At 43.2% G+C, this 7,571-nt stretch overlaps 1 pseudogene; it reads right to left on the reverse strand.

Annotated features, from left to right (window-relative positions):
- Positions 1–6,713: 6,713 nt before the first annotated feature.
- On the reverse strand, positions 6,714–7,348 carry LOC694671 (putative coiled-coil-helix-coiled-coil-helix domain-containing protein CHCHD2P9, mitochondrial pseudogene; annotated as a pseudogene).
- Positions 7,349–7,571: the final 223 nt, after the last annotated feature.

A 7,571-nucleotide genomic window follows, 5' to 3' on the forward strand; every position in this document is an offset into this window, starting at 1 on the left:
GAGTGCCTGTAGTCCCAGCTACTCAGGAGGCTGAGGCAGGAGAATGGCGTGAACCCAGGAGGCGGAGCTTGTAGTGAGCCGAGATCGTGCCACTGCACTCCAGCCTGGGCGACAGAGCGAGACTCTGTCTCAAAAAAAAAAAAAAAAAAAAAGTTTGTGGGTACATAGTAGGTGTATATGTTTATGAGGCACATGAGATGTTTTGATATAGGCATGCAATGTGCATTTTTCCTTTGAGTGGCACATAACCAATTACATTCTTTAAGTTATTTTAAAGTGTACAATTAAGCTGTTATTGACAATAGTCACCCTGTTGTGCTATCAAATAGTAGGTCTTATTATTCTTTCTATTTCTTTTGGTATCCATCTTATGGAATCCTTTTGTTAACCGTAGCTGGTTGTGGTGGCCATGAGAAGGAATCTTTTAGGTTTTCTACTTGCAGAGAGTGTGGTTGAACATGGTTCTAGATGGTGAGTTCTGATATCTGTCACTATATGGATGCAGAGGACACACTGCTCATGGCTGCTCCCCGAGAATGGTTGAATACAGCAGGGATTCTAAGATCTGTTCTTGGATATCTTTAACAGGTGACTTTGGCTCTAGGACCCTCCATTACCCTTGCTGAAACTTTTTCAGAACTACGCTGTAGTCTCCATACTCCAGCCATCCAACCTTCCTCCCCTCACAGAATGGGAGACTGTGTTGCATGGGACACTGCCCTTCACTGCTCCTGGTGGATTGACTACACTGGATCCCTGACCCCTCTGAGGGCTACCAGTGGTGCTTCACCATTGTTGACACTCCATCAGGCTACTGCGTTATTGTTCTAGTCTAATCAGCCAACTCCTGTCAGACCACTGTAGCCTGTGAAACTGATCCATATCATGTGTCTGGTTTTCTGGACCATTTGCATTCTGACAATGAGGAGCAGTTTTTCAAAGGGGAGTCAACCGTGGCCTAATAATCAAGGTATTTGATGGAGTATTTATGTGTTCCTGACATGGTTTGGATGTTTGTCCCCTCCAAATCTTATGTTAACACATAATCCCCGAAGTTAGAGGTAGGGTCTGGTGGGAAGTGTTTGGATCATGGGTGCAGATCCTTCATGAATGGCTTGGTGCCATCCTTGCAGTAATGAGTGAGTTCTTGCTCCATGAGTTCATGCAAGATTTGAGTGTTTAAAAGAGCCTGGAGCTTCCTGCTGTCTCTCTTGCTGTCTCTCCCCATGTGATACACGGGCTCCCCCTTTGCCTTCCGCCATGTTTTTAAGTTTCCTGAGTCCTCACCAGAAGTAGGTGCTGGTGCCATGCTTCCTGTACAGCCTGCAGAACCATGAGCCAAATAAACCTCTTTTCTTTATAAATTACTCAGTTTCAGGCATTCTTCTGTAGCAACACAAATGGATCAGCACAGTTTCCTACCATTCACAAGCTTCCTGTGTTGAATATTGAAACTGCCTCCTCAAAAACTGACTGAAAAATATTTCTCACTCTACTCTCTCACCATGTCCTGGTCCATGCACCATAGCGAGGCCGTTTGGTCACTGAATTTGGTTGTCTCCAGAAAGGAATTATCTTCTCTTGGCTGCTTCCATGGTAATGATCAGGACAAAAAATGTGAGAGTGATCATCAAGAAGTGTGAAATGGATGGGCACGGTGGCTCATGCCTGTAATCCCGGCACTTTGAGAGGCCAAGGTGGGTGGATCATCTGAGGTCAGGAGTTTTAGCCCAGCCTGGCCAACAAAGCAAAACCCCATCTTTACCAAAAATACAAAAATTGGCTGGGCCTGGTGGTGCATACCTGTATTCCCACCTACTCAGGAAGCTGAGGCAGGAGAATTGCTTGAACCTGGGAGGTAGAGGTTGCAGTGAGCCAAGATCACACCACTGCACTCCATCCCGGGTGACAGAGGGAGACTCTGTCAAAAAAGAAAAAAGAAGTGTGAAGCCCAGCCTGTGCAACATGGTAAGACTATCTCTACAAAAAATTAAAAAATTAGCTAGGCATGGTGACATGCCAGGACACACTCCCAGCTACTTAGGAGGCTGAGGTGGGAGGATCACTTGAGCCTGGGAGGTTGAGGCTACAGTGAGCTATGATTGCACCTCTGTTCTGCAGCCTAGATGACAGAGCAAGAGCCTGTCTCAAAAAAAAAAAAAAAAAGGAATGTGAAAAGTCTGAGGTTTTATCCTACTTGCAAGCTAACAAGTGAGCTTGCCATAGTTTCATGGATGTTGGTAGAAGACATGAGACACTTGGCTCAGAGACAAAGGACTTTATGTCTCATGGCAAGGCAATAGCGGTAGCCAGAGTTTAGTATATTTACACCAGTTCCCCAAGCCCAGTTCCCCTGGGGTAATGTGATGGGGGGCAGATGAAATCTGAGCATTCATTAGGTTGTATACAAGAAAGGAACCTCAAGCTTAAGAATCCCAAATCTCCATTAGTGGGAAATGAGTGTGTCTGATCTTTGCTCTAGAATAAAACATTATTACACTGAAAATTTAACAACACTCTCTTTACTCTAGAGGGAGACATGATTATCCTCTAAGGCTGTTTGCCAGACAAACATTCTGGAAAAAAGAGTCTAGAACATAGGGAGTCAGTATCTTTGACCTTAAAATGTGCAGGGAGAAGCTCTAGGGGATGGTCTTGCAACAAACCTATTTTGAAAATTTGGATTTCTGCTCTTATGAAAACTGGGGACAATGCTCTCTTCTTTCCTCAAGTGGCAGTTCCGGGTTTGCTTTGTGGGGGCACCCTCTGGGTAACAGCCCAGCCAAAAGGGAACCCCAGAGAATTCAAACTTTATTCTGGTTTAGCCACCTAGATTTTCTTATTGGAGTAACATGGCCTTAGGTCCTAAAAATAATGAACACATGTTTGAATAGACTGCTTACCAAGTCCTCCTATGGGGGCATGTACAGACCAAAGTGGGGAAATAAGTGTTGTTGTGAGTTGTATTGTGTTCCCCTAAAACTCACATGTTGAAGCCCTAATCCCCAATGTGACTGTATTTGGAAATAGAACCCTTACAGAGGTAATTAGGAACCCTAATCCAATAAAACTGGTGTCCTTAAAAGAAGGGGGGCAGACACCAGAGATTTCTCTCTCTCTCCACTCAAGCACAGAGGAAAGGTCATGTGAAGACACAGCAAGAAGCCACCATTTACAAGCCAGGAAGAGAGGTCTCACCAGAAACAACCCATGGCACCTTGATCTTAGACCTCCAGCTGCCAGAACTGTGAGAAATGAAATTTCTGTTGTGTAAGCCACTCACTCAGTTTGTGGCACTTTGTTATAGCAGCACAAGCAAACTAATAGAAGTGTTCTCTGTCCATTTAATAAAAGTTCCTTGTCCCTCTTGTACTTGACCCTTCCAAAGAAAGGTCTTGGTATGGGTAAGGGAATAATTGGACAGAGGGTGACATTATAGCTACTGAAATGGACCTCAATGATTTTATGGTAGTAGAGGAAGAGGAACAACCCTGGTACTTGGAAAGGGAACCCCTTAGACCTCAGGAGGTATAGGGGAGTGAGCGATATTAGTGATCTTTCTCTGCAGCCTTTCTCAAAAAGGAAAATGACCCAGAGTAGCTCTCTTAAGCTGTTGCAAGTACCTGAAATTTAAGACTTCTAGGTCTGCCATCCTCCTCCAGATTACTTTCACTGTGATTTGACTGCCATTCTCTTACACTTGCTGACAAATCTGCTGGAAGTAGCAAAGGCAGACTCTCCTTTGTCCCCTGCCTTCTCCACACCCATTCTCACAGCTGTGGCTCCGTCGTTCTGTGGGGTGAATGAACGCTCCTCCTCTGGTGTACTAGTCCACGTACAGACAGGACAAGTGGATTGTCTGCCCTTTAGGCCATCATTCCAAATCAAGGTCTAGACTCAATTATTTAAACTGAACCAGGAACCCTAGGTGTATCAGCTGGCCGGGAGGACACAATGGCATTGTCAGGTTTTTTTCACACAGATCCCGCTGTGCTCCCTGCTGAATGATGTAGGCTTCATTTGATGGCTGCACACAATTGTAAGTTCTCTTTCCAGGGGCACCACGTGCACCTTAATATTTGCTTTTAGTCTGGAAGCCACGTGTTAATTAGCCTTTCTCATGGGGACTTGTACCCCCGGGATGGCCATGTCTCTGACCCATGAGTCTTGTGTCTTTTGCCAACATCCATGAAGCAAGCGGTAACAGGCCAATTTATCAGCTTCTAAGTAGGGTCAAATATCAGATCTGCCAGTTTCCTGTGAGTAGGTGAGTAGTAAATGACCATTAAGTATTCCATAAATCATGGATTGGAGAGAGGGAAGGAAACAATTAGTACATATCTACAAGGACTTTCTTCTCTCACATGAAAAAATTAAAACCCCCTGGTCCTTATTGAGCGTTTAACATATTTTTCTTAAATTTCCCAACGTACTTGAAACAAGTACAGAAGGTACTTGTTTGGTTAACACAGCCTGTTTGCCTGTGTTGCTTATATTTTCCCTCTGCATCTTTCTATGTTCCCCATTATTTCTTTGTCTCCTTTATTTCTCAGCACATGAACAGGCTCAAGGGTGATTGATACTTGCAGGAAGATTTTATTTTCAGGCTAGAATAGCATTCATAAAAGAATAAGGCTCTGAGGCCGGGCGTGGTAGCTCATGCCTGTAATCCTAGCACTTTGGGAGGCCGAGGTAGGCTGATCACTTGAGGTTGGGAGTTCGAGACCAGCCTGACCAATATGGAGAAACCCCGTCTCTACTAAAAATTCAAAATTAGCTGGGTGTGGTGGCAGGCACCTGTAATCCCAGCTACTTAGGAGGCTGAGGCAGGAGAATCGCTTGAACCCAGGAGGTGGAGGTTGCGGTGAGCTGAGATTGTGATAAACCGAGATTGTGCCATTGCACTCCAGCCTGGGCAACAAGAGTGAAACTCCGTCTCAAAAAACAAAAAAAAAAAGAAAATAAGGCTCTGAAACCCAACTGAGCCATGGTTGATCCAGGAAAAATGCAGATATGGCCTCTGCTGAGGACTGAATTCCCTTTTAGAGTGTTTTATTTTATTGTGGTAAATAAACATAACAAAAATTTATCATTTGACCATTTGGAGAGTATGATTAATTCATTGATATTAAGTACATTCACATTGTTGTGCAGCCATCACCACTATTCATTTTAGAAGTTTTTCATCACATCAAACAGAAACTCTACCCATTACACAGTAACTCCTCATTCTCCCCTCTCCCTAGGTCCCTAGTAACCACTATTCTACTTTATGTCTCTATGAATTTGCCTATTCTATATACCTCATACAGGTGGAATCACACCATAGTTGTCTTTTTTTGTGTCTGCTTATTTCACTTACCATAATATTTTCAAGCGTTATCCATGTTCCTGTCTGCCTTTTGGCTACTATGAATAGTACATTGTCTCTCAGTATTTGTGGGTTCTGCATCCATGGATTCAACCAATCATGGATTAAAAAATACTTGGAATGGCCAGGAGCAGTGGCTCATGCCTGTAATCCCAGCACTTTAGGAGGCCGAGGCAGGTGGATCACCTGAGGTCAGGAGTTCGGGACCAGTCTGGCCAACATGGTGAAACCCCGTCTCTATTAAAAATACAAAATTAGTTGGGCATGGTGGTGTGCGCCTGTAATCCCAGCTACTTGGGAGGCTAAGGCATGAGAATCACTTGAACCTGGGAGGCAGAGGTTGCAGTGAGCCAAGATCACACCACTATACTCCAGCCTGGTCTATGAAGTGAGACTCTGTCTCAAAAAAAAAAAAAAAAAAAATTGGAAAAAAAAAATACAACAATAAAATAATACAAATTTAAAAATACAGTATTAACATTGATTTACATAGCATTTATAGTATATTGGGTATTATAAGCAATCTAGAGATGATTTAAGGTATATGGGAGGATATGCATAGGTTTATATAAATACTACACCATTTTTTCCCTTATGTCTACTGATTGCTTTCTCAAAACTACACCATTTTATATATGGGACTTGAGCATCCGCAGATTTGGGTATCCAAGGGGGGTCCTGGAACCAGTCCCCTATGGATCCTGAGGGATATTGGTGTACAAGTATCTGTTTCAGTCCCTGCTTTCAGTTCTTTTGAGTATATATTGAAGAGTGGAATTGCTGGATTATATAGCAATTTTATGTTTTGAATTTTAGAGGAACTGCCAAACTGTTTTCCACGGCAGCTGAACCATCTTACATTCCACCAGCAATGCATGAGGGTTCCAGTTTCTCCACATCATCACCAATGCTTGTTATTTTCATGAAAAATAGCCATTCTAATTTGTGTGAAGTGGTATCTCACTGTGGTTTTGATTTGTATTTTCCAAATGACTGAGGCATGTATTTATTGGCCATTTGTTTGTCTTCTAGAAAAATATTCATTTTCTTGGAAGAAAATCACCTTATTCTAATTAACTCACAAGGAATAAAATTGTAACAGCCAGTTTAAGGAGGGCACACAAACATTTGCCCAGCCCCAAATTCTACACCATCTTAATGAAATTCTACACAGTTAGAACACCCTCTTCCATTTCGATTCTGAAGCAAGGAAGCTACAAATGACACACGAGAGGTTTAACTGATGGTTATACTTTATACCTTTACTATCAATTATATTTTAATAGTGAATTAACTTGGCTATGAGAGCTGCTTTTCCATTTCTCCAATTTGAACTTCTTGATTAGGCCAATCTGTTTGCAAGTCTGCACTGTTTGAGAACTTCATTGAAAGCCCCACAGGGCGTGTTGATGTCATCTTGGTTCTGGGCACACTCCAAAAACTGTTTGATCTCATGGAAAAAAGGCTGCTGCTGCTGTGCTGGCCGGGTTGCCTGAGGTTGCTGGTAAGTGATGTCAGGTTTTGCAGGCTCACCATTACTTCCTCCACTGAAGCTCCCAGTAAGGGCATAACCCAGTGTGTGCCCCACAGCACAGCCTACAGCCATGCCAGCTGCACTGGTTGCCACTTGGGTCATCAGACTTGGCTGCCGGGGCGCAGCAGCAGGAGAGCCAACTGCAGATGGGGGTGCCACTGCTGGCGGCTGAGCTGCTGGTGCTGGCCTGGGTGTAGCTCTCATCTGTGGTGCCTGGCTGGTGAGAGGAGCCCTGCAGGAGGTGCGGCTTCGGCTTGCACGTGGCGTCCTAGCTGCACGGCGGCTCAGCGTGTGGTAATACTCATTTTTGAATTGAGTTGTTTGTTTTTGTCATTGAGTTTTAGGAGTTGCTTATTCTGGATTTGAATCCCTTATCAGATGTATCATTTTCAAATATTTTCTTCATTCTGTGGGTTTTCTTTTCACTCTGTTGATTGCGTCCTTTGATGCAAAAAGTTTTAAACTTTCATGAAAAGAACGGTTCTTTAATTTTTACTTTTGTTGACTGTGTTGTTGGTGTTGTATCCAAGAAATCATTGTCAAATCCAATCTCATGAAGATCTTCCCTTGTTTTTTCTAGGAGTTTATAGTTTTAGCTTTTAACTTTAGATCTTTGACTCATTTTGAGTTTAAAAAAGTGTGATGTAAGGATCCAGCTTTACTTGT

This window comes from Macaca mulatta, chromosome 8 (assembly GCF_049350105.2).
Source record: "Macaca mulatta isolate MMU2019108-1 chromosome 8, T2T-MMU8v2.0, whole genome shotgun sequence".
In the NCBI taxonomy this organism is placed as follows: domain Eukaryota; kingdom Metazoa; phylum Chordata; class Mammalia; order Primates; family Cercopithecidae; genus Macaca; species Macaca mulatta.